Source organism: Tupaia chinensis, unplaced genomic scaffold, assembly GCF_000334495.1.
Source record: "Tupaia chinensis unplaced genomic scaffold, TupChi_1.0 Scaffold143642_1, whole genome shotgun sequence".
NCBI lineage: Eukaryota > Metazoa > Chordata > Mammalia > Scandentia > Tupaiidae > Tupaia > Tupaia belangeri.
The window spans coordinates 529884-548543 of record NW_006203490.1 but is presented as its reverse complement, the minus strand read 5'-3'; the positions used below and the strand labels follow the sequence as shown (position 1 = coordinate 548543).

General features: G+C 46.5%; 1 long non-coding RNA gene across 1 annotated transcript in view; it reads right to left on the bottom strand.

Moving 5' to 3' along the window:
• Positions 1 to 7106, bottom strand: part of LOC102470818 (uncharacterized) — a 54283-nt gene extending 47177 nt beyond the window's left edge. The window contains exon 1 of the long non-coding RNA XR_001369496.2: positions 6998 to 7106. This is a non-coding gene — a long non-coding RNA (uncharacterized LOC102470818). The remainder of the gene's footprint in view (positions 1 to 6997) is intronic.
• Between the last annotated feature and the right edge of the window lie 11554 nt (positions 7107 to 18660).

Below are 18660 nucleotides of genomic sequence, written 5' to 3'. Positions count from 1 at the left end.
TACCAAAAAGGAAAAAATGGATTCTGAGAGAAAAACCTTCTCTTCTCCCTCACTCTTCTTGCCTCCCATCTACACTCTTCCTTCCTCCCTCTCCTTTTCTCTCCTTCCTCTCTACTGCCATCCCCACTCTCTCCCCCATCAAAAACAATCATGACACATGGCAGCAGTATGGAGGGAAGAAGAGTGTCCCTAAAAGGACATCAGGAGAATTGGGTTTTATTCTCTGCTCTGTGACTTTCTATATGGTCTTGGGAAAGTCATCTAACCTCTTTGGACCTGTCTTTTGTTTATTTTATTTCTTTTTTTAAAAAAATAATTATTTCATTTTACTTGTTCATTCATTTATTTTAATCTGACCAGAGTGAAAGAGAGAAGTAAAGTAAGAAAGGAAGCCACCAGGTCCAGGCCTCGAACCATGGTCACCCATGTGGGAGTGTCCAGTGCCCTAGCCACCACACCACCTGCTGTTCCCTATTTCGTTTCATTTTGTTTCACGTGAAAAGCAAGAGGTGGTTAAAAAAAATTTTTTTAAGTTTTAATTATTGCTAGAAAGACAGAGATCCTGTAGACCAGCCCCAGCAAATTCACAGGTTCAGACGTTAAAGCAGAGAAACACGGCCAGTCATAAGTGATGAGACAATCACAGTTCTAACATTTTAAAGTTTATTTATCTAAAAGCACAAGTTAGGGCCAGAAGGTGGCATGGTGGTTAAGGTACTGAACTACTGCATGGTCAACTGCAGTTTGAGTCTTGGACCCAACAGCTTGAAACTCACAGTAATGCATGTGCATGTGTGTCCAAAATCCCAAGAGGAGAATGAAGGAGAAGAGACTGTAGTGTAGCCATCCCCCCTGGGGCTGATTTCTCACTTTCTCTCTGTCTGTCTCTCTCTGTGTTTCCAGCAAATACATGCACCCCATAGCAAAAATTTTTCAAATAAATAAATAAAATGTTTAAATAAATAAAAGCATGAGTCATTTATGTCACATTTTTAGACCATATAAAAAAACTACCTGAAAGGCAAAAAGGATGATGACCACAAAATTTAGAATGATGATTATCTATTCAAGAAGCCACAAGAAAATATATTCCAGAAAGTTTTCAATTATGCTGGCAATATGAAGTACATGTATGTTCATTTTTCTTTATATGCAACTTTTTTTTTGTCTGAAATAACTTCTAATCACTTTTTATATAACACTCAAAATATCTTTAACCAAAAGCTAAAATAAATGTAAACATTTCTCTGGCATTTTAAAGGTCAAAGGAAATAGTTGGACGTAGTTTTATTCTTCTACTGAACTTAAAATGTAAATATCACTACATTCCCACAACTAGAAGGGGGGAAAAGTGAAATATGCTGTCAATATACAGAAAACTATTTCCAGTCTTCCACCTTAGTAAAATACAAAAACATACAAATGGCACAAAACACCAAATGAACTGTATTATTAGCAGCATGATAAATTCATTTAAGAATGTTGAGAGAAATAGATACCTAATCATTTGTACTCTTAAATATATGCCTACAAGAAACATATTCCAGGATAACATCTGAAAACCTCGTGTCTAATCATCAAGTTGATTGTTTTTACTGAGACAAATACGAACTGCGATCGTTTACCTAAAGTCAGCAAAGGATTTTCCAAAACTCTGTATGGAAGCTACCTGTGTAAACGGCCTCCATCCAAAACCACTGAAATTTTCCAACAAGAAAGTGTAGGTCATTCAGCAAAATATATTTACTGTATACTACCATAATAGCTATTTAATTGTTATCATTATGATGCAGATATATAATGGAAACAGATGTTCCTTTTTCCTTTCAGCAAAGCACAGGAAAAGCATAAACTTGCTGATATTGCACGGACTACACAATAGAGGGGAAAAAAGACATTAGCACATGACAATATTAGTTTTTACTACACAACTAATTACATCAAAAGTATAACTTGAGATCATTAAATCAATATAATTTTCAGCACTACAGAAGGGAAACAAATAGATTTGTATAACCAGCCTATTTCACATCTGCAGTTGGGAGAATACTTCTGAGAGATGAAGTCTATGCAAAATGCTACCGTTGCTTTCAGAATGCAAGGAACATAGTGTTCTGAACGTAGTGTTGTTCTTCTGTGCTCACACAACATGAACTAGCTGCCTCTACAGAGGAAGAGTTTTAAAATAACAGTGTAAATAATTGGTAGCCCTTCTCTAGAAAACAACTTGGCAATCAATATCAAGAATATCAAAAATAGTCTACACCTTCTACAAATAATTTATTTTCTAGTAATATGCTATAAGGAAGTACTCATAGAGATTATGAAAGATTTATTTAAAATACTACTCACCACCACCTTATTTGTACTAATAAGAAATTAGAAATCTTTCTCCCATAGCAGAGTATGCTTATTTAAAGTATATTATTAAAACATTATGGGACCAGCAGGTGGCGTGGTGGTTAAGGCACTGGACACTCCCACATGGCCAACCATGGTTTGAGTTCCAGTGGCTTGCTTTCTCACTTTCTCTCTCTTTCTCTCTCTTTCTCCCTGTGTATCTCTCTAATAAAATGAAATGAATGAATAAATACAATTAAATAAATAATTCTTTTTTAAAAAATTATATAGTTGGGGCCAGCAGGTGGTATGGTGGTTAAAGGTGCTGGATTCCCATATGGCTGACCATGGTTTGAGTCCTGGACCTGGCAGCTTTCTTTCTCCCTTTCTGTTTCTCTCTCTCTCTCTGTCTTTCTCTGTCCAAATTAAAAAATAATAATAATAATAAATGGAATTAAATAAATAAATAAATTTTTTTTAATTATGTAGTCAGGACCAACAGGTGACATGGTGATTAAGGCACTGGATTCCCACACAGCCAACCAAGGTTCAAGTCCCAGACCTGGTGATTTGCTTTCTCTTTCTCTCTCTCTATTCCTCTCTGGTCAAAATTAAAATAAATAAATAAAGTTAAATAATATAATTCTTTTTTTAAAATTATACAGTAAATATAAATGATTTTAAGAAATACTTGGAGGAAAGGTTTTAAAAATATACAAAATGTCATTTCTAATTTTTGAAAATTCTCTCATAAGCAGATACTATTTTTATCAGAAAAAGTTACTTTTTTCCTTAAACAATTCTCTGTTTACGACACTCTCAGTTCTGCCCAAAGTTTCCAAAAAATTATTTTGGTCAAAAAATACTATAAATACTTAGAAGTAAGTTGATCTAAAGTTATGTTTACTTGTTATTTGATCTCAAAATCTGGCACAGAAATACAAGAATTTGTCCATCACATACACAACACATTCTCCTTCCTACCTGAGTTAAACAAGAACCTTACAAGTTAAGGAAAATTCTTTGTTTTTTGTTTTTTGGTTTTTTGGTTTTGTTTTTTTGAGAGGCTTTTGCTATAGGGCACGTGCGCTCACCAGACAGAGAGAGACAAAGAGACAGAAAGCAAGAAGTCACCCCCAGGGGGGATGGCCACACTGCAATCTCCTCTCCTCCATTCTCCTCTTGGGATCTTGGGTACGCACGCACACGTGCCCGGCATGAGTTTTAAGCCACCGGGTCCGGGACGTGAACTGCGGCCGACTACGTGGGAGTCCAGCGACATAGCCATTACGCTAACTGCTGGTCCCAAGGAAAATTCTTATGAATCAAACATTATAAACATTTAAGACCTATTATTACTATAATATGCTGTAAGTCACCAATTCAAAGAAATTGTTTAATTTAAAATATTTCTTTTGGGGGACCAGCAGTTGGCATAATGGCTATGTTGCTGGACTCCCATGTAGTCGACAGAAATCACCCCCCAGGGGGGATGGCCACACCTCAATCCCTTCTCCATTCTCCTCTTGGGATCTTGGACGCACACGCACACACACATGCCCAAAGTGAGTTTAAGCCACCAGGTCTGGGACTCCAACTGCGGTCAACTACATGAGAGTCCAACGACACAGCCATTACACTAACTGTCGGTCCCATATTTACTTATTTATTTTAATTTAACCAGAGAGGAATGGAGTGAGAGAGAGAAGGAGAGGGAAAGTGAGAAAGCCAGATGCCAGGTCCAGGACTCAAACCATGGTCAGTCATGTGGGAGTCCAGTGCCCTCAACCATCATGCCACCTGCCAGCCCCCAAAATATTTCTTTCTTTAAAAAGAATTATTTAACTTTACTTATTTATTTAATTCGACCAGAAAAGAACAGAATGAGTGAGAGAGAGAGGGAAAGTGAGAAAGCAAGCCTATAGGTTCGGGACTCAAACTGTGATCTGCCATATGAGAGTCCAGCACCCTTAACTACCATGCCACCTGCCAACCCCTCAATTTAAACTATTCCTAAAACAAACAAAGCAGCCTATTAATTGCTCTCCCCTGTATGCCAATAAAGAAACTTTGACACCGTTTTCCTCAGACTCTTAGTTTCCTGATTCTATATTTATGAGAAGGAGCTGATTTGTCTTAGGCTATTACTGTCTATTACTTCTAGAAGTCTTAAGGAAAGGTGGGAAGCAGCAAATTCTGGCAATCTGCCTAAAGAGAAATCAATGAAACAAATTAATCCTTCGCAGGCTGCAATGACACAGTAATCCATCATTCAGAGCTGCTTTTATATACCAAATCAGGGAGCAGAGGAAAGAGCCCTGGGGGACATCGCAGACAACAACTTATACCAACACTGGGAAAATACTGAGGAATCAGTTTATTTAAAGAGGATAGATTTCAGTTGATTGCCTATTTCGTCAAATAAAGATTTTTCTTCCACAGTGTGGTGAACCCAAGGGCCAATGACTGTATCTTCAGAATTCAGTAATGTATGCTGGCTGACATCAATAGGGAATGAATGTTTTTAAATAATTAGCATCGTCAATCCATATGGACAGATTTCTGGTTAAAGTAATATTACTTTTTCCATTCAACTTCTAAGTGTTCGACACAGTCCCTGTTTTCAGTAGGGACTAATAGAAAATTTACCTGTTAATCTACAACTCCACTGACCAATTCCTGGTAAATCACATTTGAGGTATTTCTTTCTCCATACTTAAAATATAACTACTTAAGATATATATATATAACTTTTTAAGTGCTGTGTTTAATTTAAAGACATGAACATTTTCATTTTGCCTTTTGTGACGTAAATTACAATAAGCAAATCAGAATAGAAGTAAACTACTTCAAAATGATAGGTAATTCTTTGGCTTATAGTTGACAGTGTTGAAAGATAGAAGCCACATTTAATTTTTTTTTACAATAAACTTATGATCAATGGATGACAATACATTCACACTGATTATAGTTACACTTATACAAAAGCATATGCAGCCAGACTTATATATGCTTATGTAGAAATTCATAGAAATGTATACTCTTGCGTATGGTTTACTAGAGAAATGTATTCTAAGTGGCAGTCTATTCCGTAGATGCGAATTAATGGTGAGAAATATAAAGCCACAGTGAATCACTATTGTTAAATGCATAGATCATTTTCATGGTTAAGTGTGAAGTAAAAGAATTTTTGTAAATTATCACTGAAAAGAATTTTCAAGAAATAAGCAAAAATAAAAACCTACCACAATGATCCCTAAAATGTTCAACTCCCAGAATATCTAACCACAGACCCAAAATGGCAAAAAGAGATGAAATAAATGCTAACTCATCCATTTTTGAGTGACATCTTCGATTCTCAGGTCCATGGCCATATGATCCCAATTCCTGGCCATGCTGATGCATTTTTAATTCAATGCATGGATCTAGTATTTATTGATTTAATAAGGTTAGGGGAATTACGTTGTTGCTGCTACTGATGAACTGTCAGCTTTTTAATCTAGTGAAATCTTACAGAGAAATATATATTTTAGGAGGGGGAGAGAGGGACAAAAGCCATGCAAATTAAATCCCTTCATGATCGGTGACAGCGACAAAAGCAAAACTCCTTCTTTCCCAGACTGCTTTGAGCTCTAGACATGCTCTTTTACTAAAGATATTGTCCATCTTTAGTAAGACTGAGAATACAGTGAAAAGGTTGCAGCAGAGTCTTGCAGGGACATCTTCAAAATTAGGGGGGAAAAAAAAAAAACCACAATTACTTATATCCCCCATCCACTTTCTGGCCTCTCCTGCTCGGTTTTGTCATGTACACACACACACACACACACACACACACACACACACACACACACAGTCCTTATCTTGTCACCTCACAGGGTTTCAAGGAACCTGTCAGTGATTTCCTGTCTTTAGACCCTAACATTTTCTACAGTGTAATTAGCATACAGGAGGACAGAGAATAAGGAGACAATTCACTTTCCTAAAAGCAGATCTGCCAAAACACAACCAAAGGAGAGAGAGGTTTTGTAAGGCTCTGTCAAAGTTAGGAGGTATTATAGAATCCAGAATCAGAAAAAGGGAAAAAAAAGAAAAAGAAAAAGAAAAAAAAACCACCCCACCATAGTTGCTGAAACCCACACTTGGGGGCTATTAGGAAGCTTTTTGTCCTGCTGTGCTACCCTGCTTGTGGGCTTCTTTCCCCAACCTGGACACCTGGGAAGCATGTTGAGCTCTGGCTTTTTCCCTGACTTTGAAGACATGGAGAATCTAAGCAGAGGTGCTGCTGCTGGGGTCAGTAAAACTATGCTAATTGGTGAACCTAATTGCTTCAAGCAGTCCTGCCTCTAAACAGGGAGAGCAGAGTTGATGGAGTCAGTCTGTTCCTAATAAAATGAAGAAGCACTGAATTAAATTCCCAAGGAAGGCACTATAAAAGTTTCCACAGTGTAACCAAATGACTTCACCTATGCTATTACCTCTAAGATGACATCTTTGAAAGAAAGCAGACCCCAGTCGGGCTCCATATTCATAAATTGGCTGAGCTTAGGCTAGTGAATCTGGATTGATTTAAAAAGGCTTTTTCATCCTTCCAATCAAATGAAGTCATTGTTAATTAGACGCTTTCTGTTAACAATGTCACTCTTCTCCACGTTACCTGCTCACGCTTGCAGCGCCTCCAGTGCAGCATCTGGAGGGCCAGCTCCCCAGCAATCAGTCCTCACACGGTTGGCTGGAGGGCGCTGGTATTTCCGTTTCTCAAGCCCTGTCTGAAGGAAGAGACTATTCAGTGCACTGTTGGCGTGATACACATCTACTCTCCAGTTAGATGATAAAACCACCTCTGGAAAAACTCTGAAGATAGGGTCTCCCAAGATCTTTTGGAACTACACAGCAGTGCCTCAGTGGTATCCCCGCCTTGTAGACGGATGTTTTCAAAAATACTGAAGGCCGCTAAGTTAACGCTGACTTTCCAGCTTCTTAATCCCAAACTACTCGATAAAATCCAAAATCGGGTTTGGGGTTCTCCAACCCTAACCCAGCCTCCCTGGCTTCCTTCACCTCCCAGTCTGACACCCTAAGGGACTGGTGGCCCGAGACAGGTCAAAGCTGTTAGGCTGCCCCGGAAAGCTGCAAGGCCCAGCGCTCTGGCCGGCGGGAAAGAGGTGTCAATGGGAAGGCTTGCAAAAGCGGCTTGGTTGGACAGTGGAAGCCCGAACCTCTCAAGCTTGGGCGGGGCCGGCTCACACCCCTCTGCGTCTGTTGATAATAGGGTTGCAGCGCAGACCAAGCGAAGGCAAACAGCCTGCGACAGCCTGACCTCCGCCGGGGTTCGGGGAGTGCGCGCCATCTCCCATAGGGCCTGGCTTCCTTCTTGAATCCCCTTGCGCGTGCTCGAGGGAGGCTCTGTCACTCCGGTGACTCGGTGACTCCTGCGGTGGGACCTACAACACCGGCTACAGTTCCTACCGCTTGGCCCCTTCCTAAGCCTCGATCCCGCCCCTGGCGCTCAGCCTCCACAAGGGGCGCATCACTAGCGTCAAGCGCCGGGTGTCCACCTGCACATGAGGCTCCGTGCCCGGATGTGGGCTTCGCTTCCCGGAGATGCTGCCCTCGTCGCGGTTGGAGTCTAAGTTCCAGACACCTGGCACCAAGGGTGGCAGGGACCGTACAGAGGCACCTGGTTCAAAGAGTGAAGAACCCTTCGCAAGGGGGCGTCCTTGTGGGGGGAGGGATGTGAGGAGACACATGAGAAAAGGGCCTTTGGCTTGGGGTTGTTGTCCCCAGGGGGTGTGACACCCAGGACTGAGCTGATCTGTGGATTCAGGCGAACCTGGGACCCCCATAGGCACCTCAGGAACCTGACAGCTCGAAAGCATCCGGCCTTCAGCAAAGCCTCCACGGTCTCATCAGAGAGCACTTGTCACCAGGTCATCGATTCTATCCTGGCCAGGGAGCTTCTAAGGGGGAGTCGCTGGCCAGGGTTTGGAGCAGGACTCTGGGCCTTGTCCCTGACTCTGAGACGCCCGAGGACTGGGGTTGTGAAAGGGTCAGCAGCTGGATGACTAAGCGACAGTGCGTCCAGATTTCCTAGATCTGCAAAGGACAGATGAGGTCAGACATTGACGGCGGAGGGACAGAACCACACCGAGACAGGCACACTCCGCAGGTTGGGACTCTTAATTCTATTTCTTCAGACCCTTGACCCTGCGGCTCCCCCTCTTGTGACAGCGTACTCCTCCGCAAGAGGGTTTGAGGAAACAGTTTCTGGAAACTCTTTCAACCCCGTTCTGTGGGCCCTGAGAGGAAGGCAGACAATAGCTACAGCCTACACCTGAGATTTCTCAATGCAGTGAACTGTGGACGGTGGTTGGAGTCATTTCCCCTTCCGCTTCCAGAGGGAGCTCAAACCTGAAGCAACGAGGTTATCCTTCTCCAAAGTGAAAATAGGAGACTGGCAAAACCTGCTAGGGACACCATGGCCCACCCTTGGAGGGGGTCCTCCTTTGCAAACAAAAAGCGATGTTTTTTTCAGTTTAGTGCTTGTGAAACTAAGTTTGGTGCTGCACTTGAATAAAACACTCCTTTGCACCCCTTTGAGACTCATCTAGAACCGAGCAAGGGAAAAACAGGCACCGCAAAGAGAGAGTGCCGAGTAGAGAGCACGGAGGTGAGGTCCGGGTGGACAGCGTGGAGGGGCTGCTTTAATCCGGTGGCTGGCCACAGCTCCAGCCCAGGCAAACCCCGATACCCCCTGCTCGAGGGCTAGGCAGACCTGGCTTAAATACTGCCACGTGCTCGGGGCAGCTGCGCTCTGGCTCCGCTTCTGGGCGGTTTGCGCGCACACATGCACACGGGAGCGTGCCTCCTTGTCCTGGCGCTGGAGCCTGAGGTTGTCCAGGGAGCGGAACCCACCCGCCTGGAGTTCCCGACAAGCACGGCCACTTGACCATTTCGCTCACGCTAGATGAAAGGTCGCTCTAGCCGGGTTGAGCGGACAGGCGGAGGCGCCCGGAGTGTGGGTATCCAGCCCAGCGCAAGTAAAGGGCTGTTAGAGTGACAGCGCCCAGGGAGGGGCGGCATCCTCCCCGACTCCTGGCTCCCAGCTCCCGGCTCAGCCCTGCCCGTCAGTCGCTCACCTGTCAGCCCGAGTTCGCCTAGTTCCCCAGCCTCCCGGCTCCCCACGGCCACGCGACAACCCCCTGCCAGTCGGAGTTGCGCGCCCTGGCGGCTCCTGGGTAGCCCGGCCCTACGGCCCCACGCGCCAAAGCGTCGCCTAGTCCCCCAGCCTCCCGGCCCCCCACGGCCACGCGACACCCCCCTGCCAGTCGGAGTTGCGCGCCCTGGGGGCTCCTGGGTAGCCCGGCCCTACGGCCCTACGAGCCAAAGCTCAGCCTGCGCGGACACCCCCAGATACAAACAACACCTGCATCGCTTTCCTAGCCTCCTGATCCCTGCCTTCTCCCCCATCCCCACCCCCATGCAGTAATGACTCGCCAGTGTTTGGGGTGGTAGTTGTTCTTTTAAAATATATTAAAGGATCATTGGCGTCTCCGGGTCAAGTCATTACGCCTTTATCCCCCATCAATTAACCACACCTCAGAGGGCCGCTATTAAGAGCTAAATTGAGCTGCAAAAGTGGGTATCCCATTTCAGGCAGATGTTATCTCCCACTGAGAGGCGCGGTCGGCGGGGCGGACCCTGAGTTTGCCGAGTCTGCGGGCAGAAGCTGAGAGGGACCCGGCTGAAGACTTGGGACAGCGAGGTTGGAAGGGAGCCCGCCGCCCAATAATGACCTGGTGCTAGAGGAGCCAGGAAGGGTGGGGAGGACCCTAACCCCACAACCTCTAGCGCTGTGCACGTCACGGAAAAGTGTCTCCAGAGTTTTGCAAGATCACCAAGAACTAGCCGTGCGTTTTTGCGCAGAGTAGAGAGTGTCCGCAAGGCTCCAGCTCCCTGCCGGTGACCCAGAAAGGAACTGGGCAGGGAAGAGAGGTAACTAGTGATTTGGGCTAGCAGCGCTCCCCGGACACACCTCACTTTTCCTTGCAGCCACTCCAGTCTCCTTCCCCGGTAGCAGATTCCCAGAACCCCTTGTGGATAAAGCCTCGTTGCTGTGTGGATGCTGGATATGGAGCTAGGGAGTCTGAGACAGAAACGTGACGTTTAGGACAAAAGGGATTCATTAGAGACCTCTGTGGCCCTCCACCCAGAGTGTCTCCCCACCCCTTCTCACTCCAGTAACTCTCCAGGACTTGGGATTCTACTGTGGCAGGCAGCTGGGGAAACCCTGGAGGGCTGTGGAAAGGAGGGAACAAGGAGACATAGCCCTCACTGCAGTTAAAGGACTTTCCTCCCAACAGTGGCCACAATAAATTTAGCCAAGGCTAAAGGAGATTAATTTCCCAGCATAATCCAATTAAAAGATTTCTAAAGTAATCTTTTGCGAAAATAAAAAGAAAGTGCACGGCTAAAGAGGGGTCTGGTTTTGATGACAGTGATTTATCGCCTCAGCACAAGATGCTCGCTCTCCTGCACGCGATTTGACCAGAGGATCCCATCGGCGCCTCTAGTCTAAACCTTCGCCTTCCTGAAAGACAGCCATCTATCATGCCAACCTGGACAGGAGAGAATGCGTAAGGGACCAGGGTGGCTTACAAGCACCATAGACTTTTTTAAGTGCTATTAGATTTATGGTCTCTTTTTCGATGCCCATCCAGAGTAATTAGCACATATGTTCTAAATAGATGATAGTTTTGTGAGCAATAAAGCAATTACCCATCGTTGGAGCTGACAGTTCCTCCAACTAAACTCCAACCAGCAGCTAATTGGAAAAGTCATTTCAGCTCCATTGTCTGCAATTAGTCCTGCTAAACTACTACACCCCAACTAGCTGGTTTGAGGTTAATTTATTCAGTGTTGTATTTGCATGGACAAGCTTTTGCCACGAAGGGACTTGCCTTTTGCCCCTCAGGTCTGCACCCAGGGAATAGAGGAGCAGGTGGGAGTGATCAGCCATTATTTGGGGCTGGGATGGCTCTTGGCAAAGGATATTGGACCCAGCCTCAGCCTCAAGGTCAGTGTCCAGAGTGCTGAGTGCCTACAGAGCTGGGCAGTAACGGGAGAAAACTGTTCAGTTTGTGCTACCAACACCTTTTACTTAAAAAAAAAAAAATCACCACTGAAAAGGCAACTGTGTTCTGAATGAGCCCGTGGCCCACACACCTAGTCATGACCCCGGGCTACTACTAGTCTCTATGGGCTAAACATAGAATCAAAACCGACATTTTCTGAGCTCTCGATAGGAGGAAGGAGTCTCTAACTCTTTTGGACTGTCTCTGAGAAAGAAAAAAGACTGGAAAGGTCAGAAAGTCCTGCTTCTGCTTTCAACTGCTCTGAACATAAAGCCACTTCCCCTTGAAACTGGGATTTCTCCGTGACTTTCTTTGCTTCTTTTTCTTTTTTTCTTTATTTTTTTCTTCCTTCCTTTCTTTCTAAAGTTAAGCCCAACAGGTCTAGGATTTGTGCACAGTGAGTGGAAAAAATGTGTTAAACGTCGGTTTGACGCCCCACCGGAGCTTCCAAATATCCAGCGGCTGGGATTCTTCTACTTAATTTAATCTTTATTGGACAGGGCGGCTTCTATGCTCCTATTCACCAGGAAACCCAGGGAAACGTATCCGTTGGGGTTCAGAATTGAGGGCGGGAAAGAGAGGAGTTAAAGAGGGATTAATCCTCCCCCACCCAACCTCGAACTTTGGAACTGAGATCTCGGACTTGCTGGGGGGGAGGAGGGGCTCAAGGTCTCAGCCCTGACAGCCTAGGGTCTCTTCAATCTGGAGCCTGGAGCAGGAAGGCTGGCAGGTTGAGATGGGAACTTGTAGCCCTGGTAACGGAGTATTCCCTGAAAGGAATTTACATTAAAGTGTCCCAGGCTCTGGGAGCAATGTGAATTTTACTTAGAAGAACATGAAGGGGGGTGTCCACTTCTTAGGAGGTACAGTTCAGTGTTTTCAAACCGAGAAATCAAATGTCCTTTTCTGAATATGTCCATTCATATTTAACACCCTGAGGGGTATCTGTCTTTTTGAAATAAATACAGGATAACAACATCCAAGAAAGACAATTTGGTAAAATCAATATTTTAGTCAACATATACAACTGACTGATACAATTCTAATTTCAAAACAAATTGCTATTCTTTGCTCAGCGTCAGAGATTTGGATATATCATAAAAAAAAAAACTTAAGTTGCCTATTGGTTGGCTCTTGTTCCCCGCTTATTTGTTGTGTTCGAACCAATTTAATTTCAAGCAAAACCAAAAAAAAAAAAAATCTTAAGCAGAAATTGAAAGTAAAGGTCTGGTCTTAACCCACTACCTCCAACCTGTCACACAATCTCCACTCTCTGAAGAGAAATATTCTGTCAGTGGGACCTTATGATTGCCAACGGAAAGGAAATAAGATGATGTCCCTTATAAAGCTGCCCGTTGTGTTCTTAGTTATTTGCTTTTTCAGGACTTGAATATGCCTAGAAAGTGAGGACAAGAAAAAGCTGGAGAAGAGTCAGCTGAAAGTGCCACCTGGACTTGGTAGAGAATCCTAACATAGATGTGTGTGCGACCTTTGCAGAAGAGCAAAGAAACCCACTCAATTACCCCTTCCCCATGTGTGGGGAAACATTTACATATGCATGCATGCAACCCCCAACATCTCTAAGCACATGTGTCAGAAATGCTGTTCTATGCAAGTTCAGCTGGCTGTCCACACGCATGTATTCACTTCTGGAGTAAAGGCATTTTTGTTGCTCCCATAGTTTCTTTCCATTAAGAGCGATTAGATGATGTCTATTCAAAGTTGCTGATCCAGAGAGAAAATAAGAGTAGATAAAAGGAGATTTCAAGTGACCTCCTCGTCCCTTTCACACCAACCTGAGCCCTAGAATAGCCAAGGATCAACTAACACAAAAGCCCTTTCCTTTCTCTTTTCAGCTTCAGAAGATTTCATGCAAGGGGTTAACAATAAAACATAGAACTATCCCCGAGTTCTGTTAGAGCGTGCATTTGGAATACTTTATTAACTCCTCCCGTCGATGGGCTAGATTTATTTTCCACCTCTGAAATGGGTAAATAAAATATACAAAGCATTACAGGGCATCATTATTTACTGCTCCATGTGGTTTGTATCAGTGGTGCATTCTGCTCATTCTTTTTCATTTAAACTTTACCTAAACCCCCCTCTCTCCTCCCTGATCAAGGACACTGTAATAAACATATCTCTCCACTGACAGTTTAGAAGAAAATGTTAGGTTAATTATTTAGATCAACCTTCTGATAAGGAAATGTGATTGCACATGACTGTCTGAGCCAGCAGCCCTGCTGGCTTTTTGAGCCAACACTTGTCCACTAGTTTATCTCATAGTGGAGAAAGTGACATTAAAGACTTACACATATGCAAGCAGTCTTAGTCAGTGAAATGTCCAACTTGGACCTACTTCTGAGAAGCTAATACTATAGTAAAAGAAACAGGTACTCTGACAGGTAACTATTAAGGGAAATGATTATACAGTGCAGTTGATTGTATTGGCAGGATACTCTAACAACCTTCAAACTCATTTCAAAGCTCCAACTTTTTATCCAAACCCAACTCTTCTTCACTGGGAAAAGTAGCCATAGTTAGCTTTCACTGAAGTGGGGCATTTGAAAATAAAGAAATATGTTTTGTAAAATACAAGTGTCCAGTTCTTTTTGCATAAATGCATTTAGCTAGGCAAGACTTGATTTTAACAAAAAGTAAATATTTGGCTCTGGCTTCACTGGTGTGCTGGGAATGACTGTCACTTTTCCTCTTCTAAAGAGGCTTGATTTGTATCCAAAGGTCAGGGCTTACTCTCCTGCCATCCTCTCACACTGCTACTCCTGGGCCCTCTAACTGGGGGCCCAGGCAGAAAGGAGAAGTGCTTTTCTTATCTCTCTTTTCCAAAACACGTGCTTTAAATGGCCGATTAGATAGAAAACTAAACAGCTTACTAGGTAAAGCACTTATCTCTCTGAGCATTTCGACCCAAAGGTGACAAAGAAGAAATGCCTGGGCTGCCAGAGTGATAGCAAGCACTTGAGCCTGCTGGGTCCAACAACAGGGTTCAACTGCATGGGCAGCCTGAGAGTAGGCAGACAGCAGAAGCATCTCCTACCTTGGCCCTCCTGTCTAGTATCCATGTTGACAAAGGCAGAACTTTTTACAGCTGGGCAGCCACCGTATAGACTGAGTTCAGTCTTGATGGTGGGAGGAAGATGTCAGACAGGCAGCAGGCTTTTGTTTGCTTGGTTTGGTCGTGTGTGTGTGTGTGTGTGTGTGTGTGTGTGTGTTTTAATAACCGCAAAGATATAGGGAGACACTCCCCTGACTCTCTCCACCCTTTCCTCCAAAAGCTCTGGGCAAGACCACTTTAAATTCACCTTCTTCAACTGCGTTCCACCTGGCCTTAATCTCATGCCAAGGGGGACTGATTCGGAATTTTTAAAATAAGCTCTTTGGGAAAGGTCTACTGCAAGATCAGAGAAACTGACCTTTCTCCCAGTGATCACAGGCATGTCCATTTCTCCAGGTAGGCTCAATAACACAGGGTTATTTCTGTTCTGTGGTCTCTCCAAACAGAATACAACTTTTAATGATTTAGGGGTAGGAAGGAGGTATAGAAGAGAATTTTCAACATGTATCTGGTCATTTGTAGGGTCCTGTGGCCCTTGAATTATATTTAGAAAATGTTTTTACAAGGCCATCTTTGTTCACTGTGACTTACCATAAAGCCCAAGTGAATGACCTGGTGATTTTCGGGAGAACAAAATAGTACTATCAGAGAGGCCACAGGTTTAGTGAGGAATGGTTCATCTTCATGTTTAAAAAGATGTGTGTGGGGGCAGTGGAGGAATACTAATGGACTAGAAAGTCATTTAGATCTGGAAGCTGGGGCCTGGAATGCAACCCTATGCCTCTCTCCTCCCACCATATCACAAGTATTTACTGGCTGTCCGGCTGGGAGACATTAAGTGTTGCATGGTAGGTCTTATAAAATGTGATTAATGCTGAGCCACGATGCTAGCAGCCTCAGGGAGTATTGGAAGTGTACGGACTAATTCCTCTTCCCAAGTGAAAGAATATCTTCTCCTTGCCTTTCAGAGGAACCACACACCACATGCATTGAACAGGTCTGTGGGACCAGGAAGGCAGAAGAATCCAGAGGGAGGGCCAGAAGTCCAGGCCCCTGCAAGTCCCTTCCTTTCCTGAGACTGTCCTAACCAGGAGAGAGACCTGGTGGAGAGGGCCGATTCCTCATGGGCTGGACAGGACTGGAGGGGGGGGGGGAGGCCTCAGAGAAGGTACCAGGCAACGGCCACAGCCCGTCTAAGTCCAATTATCACGTCCAGACTTGGTTCAAGGTTCCGGAGAAGGGGCTGAGTGAGAGAGGAGGGAGAGAAATCTGAAAAAGATGCGTGAAAGAAGAATGGAAATTGCATCTATGTTTTCTGGTCTGGCTGCTGAGCGTGCCTGGACACGTGTGTGGAATTGCACAGTTCAGGGACCTATGTGCTCTGGAAAACTATGATCGCTTTTCTATGAGGTGCCCTTCCCAACAACAACAGATATCGTTATCTTCCGGTTGAGGATGGGGCATTTTAGGGCCAGTATGAGGGGGTCATGTTGGATCAGTATCAAATGACAGCTTTGCAGAGAGAAAATGAATGCTCCCTGGGTCCTGGGCTGACCCCTCTCAGTCCCTTGTATGGAAGCCATTTTGCTGGAGGCGAAGCTGTGAGCGCAAGTGGGGCGCTCTGTGGGTGTGCAGTTGCGGTCCAGGAGAACAGGGTCCGGAAATAAAACTGAGCCCTAAATGCTGCTCCGGATGGACAAGTCCCACGGAAGGACAGCGCCCCTCCTCGAAAGCATCTGTCTCTCTTCTCACCCAACCCCCCAAACTCGCCTCTGAAAGTTGGCCCAAAGGTCCTGCAGGAGCGCAAGCGGCTCTCATCCTCGGAAAATACGAGGGCTTCCGCTGCTCCAGACACAGCCACCCCCATCCCTGGGGTTGTGGTTGGGAGCTGCACTCTCCCTCTTTTGGGGGGAGGATCTGGCAACTCCTCCCGAGGCCTCAGAGGCCGACTGCTCCCCACCCCCAGGGTCAAGCCCGATCCCAGGGGCCATTTCCAAGTTTCAAAGCTTGGTGGGGGCGGGAAGAGCCCACAATGAGGAAGAGTGGGAGCCTGGCAAGACTCGGCTAGCTCTCTCGCCTGGCTTTGCCTCTCTTCTCCAGGGCCTGACCCCGGGCCAGCCCCGCAAGGCAAGGCTGCCTCCTCCCCAAGCTTACCCAGCCCCGGGGCGCGGTACCCGGCGTCCGCTCCCCCGCCCCTCGCGCCCGCCCTGCGCGCCCTCTGACGCAAATGCGCGCTCCTGCCCAGCGCGGAGGAAAGCTCTCTTGTTGGTTTTAATTGAGGTTCTTCCTTTCACACATACACCCTCGGTCCCCACCCCTGAGAGGCGACCCCTTCCCCGCCCCTAGACCGCTTGCCGCGGCGCGAGGAGTCTGGCTCTGCTGCTGGGCTGCGGATGCCGGTGCTCTCTGGTCGCCGCTGCTGGCTCTCAGCTCGAGAGCGGCTTGATGTCCCTTTTAATCCGCTGACACTATCGCCCACATCAAACAGGCAGCTATCGATCGCGTTACATTAGGGGATCGCGTTACAAACGGCGCCTGCAGGTGGGCAGCTGGAGCCCAGCTCGCCCGGTCCCCCGCCGAGCCGCGCGGGAGCTGCTGGGCCAACCCGGCCAGACTCCGCAGCCTGCTGCGCCGCAGCTCGGGCCCTGCACCCGCGGGGGTGTTCGGGTGGGTGCTAAACCTGAGAGTCCGCGGTCCCAAGGTCCCCGCCCCCGCGACTGCTTCCCGCCAGGGGGGAGCTAGAGAATAGCGGGTGGGGGCGGGGAAAACCTGTTTTGAATTTGGACTGCTGCTCCGCCAGCGAGATCCTCACCTCCTGGAAGGCGCGGCGGCCAGGATTCCTCCCGCCGCGCCACTGGGGAGAGAGGCCAGGCGAGAGCAGCTCTCGAGCAGGCCCGGCAGAAAGTTCCCCTCATCCCGCCTTGGCTTCTTCGACTCGGGGCCCGGCCTCCGGAGGCCCTGCGAGCCAAGACTGCCTCCCGGCCTGCCCGCGGAACCAACCCCAAGTTCAAAAGAAACGATAATCATTGCGTTACTTGCCTGGTGGGGCAGAACTTGGCCAAGTCTCGCTTCCGGTGCCGACGACGCACGATCCAGGGTCCGAGGGCTGCTGGGCCGGCAGATCAGGCGTCCAGCGGGCCTCCGGTTCCCTGGTGCTCGCTCTCGCCTCCTCTGCCGTTACCTCGGTCTCTCTCTCTGCGTTCTTTCCCTCTCCCTGTTTTCCTCTCTCTGCCTGCTTCCTCTGCGCTTGACTCCCTGCTTCTGACAGTATGGGGAGTAAAATGAAGAATTTGTATATAGAAAGATTTTTTTTCTTTTTTCTTTCTTTGGCCTATTTTAATCGTGTTCGGTTCACCTTTTAACTGACAAGAAGACGTGAGCGCGCTTATTTGGGCAGAGGGGCGAGGGCAAGGAGCCCCTGCCACCCCCAGTCGCCTCCTCTCCATCAGCTGCGTACAATGGGCCTCCGCTCGCCGAGCGCCTTGACAGTCTCTCCATTATTCGCGCTGGAGGGGCTGTGCAGCAGGCAAAGCAAAGCCTTTATTCTGCCTTCAAAATCATCGCTCATCACTAAGCGGTTGCCGACTCCCGACTAGCAGGTTGGAGAAACGGGGAAGCGCAAAAGGCACCCCAAACACGCGGTGCTTACCAAACCCCTCCCTAGTGAGATTTAAAGTGAGAAGGAGTATTAAAGAAACAAACCCTACCTCTGTCAATACAGCGTGGTCATTTACTTCCACCTTTACCTGAGGACGTGGTGGAGCTCGGAATGCTCGAGCTGAGACAAACTTTTACGCTCTCTCGAGTAGAGGGGCGGGCGGGCGAGCGCGGCTCCCACCCTCGGCGGCGGCAGCGGTGGCTTTGTCACTCCGCGCCGCTCTGCGCCCGCCTGAGCCTGCCTAGGGGAGCGATCTCAAAACGAGGGGGGTGCGAGTGTGCGATTGGAGAATATGTAACTAATAGAAGTATCATTTTCCCCCAGTACGATCTTTCAAGGAAAAAAAAACCCATTGAAAGAAATTTCAAAGTGCTGTCTTCGTTTGGAGAAAAGGCACAGGCTGCCTGCGGGAAGGGGAGGAGGGACTCGGCTGTGTGCCGGCCTGGAAACGC